Here is a 3,069-nt window from a genome sequence, read left to right on the forward strand (position 1 = left end):
TAACAGATTCGTCTTAAGAAACTACAATTAATCGCAACCTAGATCTCGTATTAATAAATAGTGTTACTGAATAAGAATTTCTAATTGTAAATAATAATTAATTATTCGAAGAGAGGAATCTATTAATAAAACGGATTTTTTTATAACTATTTATACTTACTCTATATTGTGTCGGGCTACGCCGAACTGAATCCGGCTTAGTGTAGTTTAGTATGTATAGATTTAGGGGAGGCGGATTTGTCCCTTAATATCTCCTAGGGTCGGGAGAGATAATTGCCGAATCCCTTTATTTCGTTACTATCTAATTAATTATATTATGCTTATTACGCCTTCGGTTTACTACTAGAATTATTATCCTTCTCTAGCTATTTAGTATCTTACTATACTTAATAGTTTAAAATAGTTTTATTATATTTAGTACCTAAGGTAATTTATTATACCCTTATTCCTATTATTATATTAATTAAATAGGCGCTTTAAAACGCTATTCGCTAATTGAGCCGGCGTTTGAATACTACGGGTAGGTATCTAAATACTACGTATAGGCGTTTGAATATTACATATACCCTAATATAGTGTTTAATTAATATAGTTTACGCCCAATTTACTAATATTAATAGTTTTAAAACTATTATAACTTTAATAGAGAGTAATAAAAGGATTAATAGTACTTGTATTAAACCGATAACGTTTACGCTACTATTAGCCTACCGAAGGGGAAGGAACGGCCGGGAATGTAGTCTCCTAATTTATTTCTTCTTTGGAATTTATACTTATTATTATTGCTATACGAATTAGACGGTATTTACCCCTAATATTTAATATAGAAATATCCTAGATAGTAGAATTATTTAATTAGTTTACTATTATAATAGAGGAAGGTAGGGTATTAAAATGAATTTCGTATATAAGGTTAATAATAGGAATAGGGCGAGATAGTTGTGCTTTTAAACCCCTAATAGTAATAGTTAAGTTACGTACGTAATTTATTAGTATTTCGATATTTAATTTTCTAATTAAATCCTTAAATTAATATAGGCGGGTATTAATATACTTAAAGTATTACATTTAATTATTAAGCAATTTCTCTTTAAATTAGTCTATTTCTTACTAAAATTTTTATTTTTATATATATTCTTATACCTATTAGAGACGAGCGATGGATCTATTGAAGTCCGCTGGATTTATTTTAATTAGGTATAATTTATATAGGTAGCCTAAGGCTCTAATAAATTACTTCGGTAGGGTATTAAAAATATTAGTTATATAATAGGCGAGAATTTATACTTTAGGAGGTAAAAATTCTTCTTAACTTTTATTATCGCTATTAAAGTAGAAAAGACGTAAGTATTTAGTATCCGCCTATTTTATTTTCTTAATAATAGATAATTCGGAGTAAAAAGCCTTATTATTCTTATATATAGCTTTAGTATAATCGACCTTAATATAGAAAGCGATAAGTTTTTATTTAATAGTATTGAAAAGTTCCTAAGTAGTACTTCTATAACGGTTAGTAAGGACCCCTAACTTAATTTAAAATTATTTATTAGCGATTTAGCAATTAATAATATTACTACCCTCGATATTAGTAGGCTGGACTTTAATAACCCGTTTAGCGTTTTTCTCCTTAGGAATTTCAAGGTTTATATTATTTATACGGCCGGGCTTAGTATAGAGAAGCTCGTTTTAAATATTTTCGTTATTATAAACGGTAATTAAAGCCTTTATTATATTCTAATTATTATCCTTAAAAATAGGTTAATTGTTTTATATTATAACAATAGTGCTAAATAAGGGAGCGAGAGCCGAATGATAAATAAATCCGTTATATTTACCCTTTAGGGTAATAATTTTTATACTTTCGTATAAATATTTAAGAGGATTGTAAAGAATGGGATATTAGATTATAGGGTTGGTTTATATAATATTGATATTGCGTTTATAGAGTATAGTTTAAGGGTTTATAAAAGTTTAAATATATTAACCGTCGGAGTACTATATTTATTAATTGCTACTAACCCCCTTAGGGTTAAATACCGTATTATACTTTAATTTATATATTATAATGGGGGTAAAATTTACGTTTCGGAAGGCGATAATAAATAAGAAGTTAATAGTAATATTAATTTTAGCAATTAGTAAGAAGAGGATTGTATTAGCTTTTATAATTTTATTATCTTTTTTTAGTACGAAGCTTAGAATAGTTTCTAAGTATAAGGTTTAATACCAGTATATAAATAAATACCGAATTATTTATAAAGTTTTATTTAATTTTTAGTTGCGTAATTATAATTTAAATTTATAGAAGTGAATAATCCTAGATATTTCTTATTACTATACTTATTTCTCTAAGGAGTACTTAATTTAGGCCTATACCTAGCGACGAACAAAGTAGTAGAGACGTTTAGTTTACTTGTAGTAGGGTATAGTAAAAATTAAGATAAAATTAACGGCCTATTGAAATAGTTAAACGATTAAATTATTACCAAAAACGGCTAAAATATATTTATTTACTACGTTGTCCGTATAAGTATTATAATTAAATATAATACAATTATTATCGTCCTTTATTACGTTTAATATTTTGTAATACGCCGCCTTTAATATTTCTTTATCTTACTACGCTAAATTAATAATAAAATTATAACCAACATTATCGGTAAAATTAAGAGAATCTATAGCCGTAATACGGATTCAGCGCTATTTATAGGGATTAAATATTAGGTTTGCTATAACGAAATTTGATTTAAAGTATTTACGCTATAAACGAAGTAATTTTTATTAAATTTAATATATTTAGAATAAATAAAGAAAGGGAAGGATAAGAGATAACGAATTAAATAGTAACGATTTAAAGTTTATTATAAGGTTTTATTTAAACGTTTAAAATAAGCGAATAAGGAAAGGATAATTGCGGAAAATAAAAGAAATAGAAAAAGTCGATAGAAGGTAGTATACTACGAATTCCCGGTTTAGAAAGAAATAATATTAGTATTATTTGTGAATAATAAAAGTAAAAACGATAGTAGTTACTAAAAAAGAAAGAGGGAAATACTAAATAAAAAAATT

Source organism: Neurospora crassa, linkage group IV (genome assembly GCF_000182925.2).
Source record: "Neurospora crassa OR74A linkage group IV, whole genome shotgun sequence".
NCBI lineage: Eukaryota > Fungi > Ascomycota > Sordariomycetes > Sordariales > Sordariaceae > Neurospora > Neurospora crassa.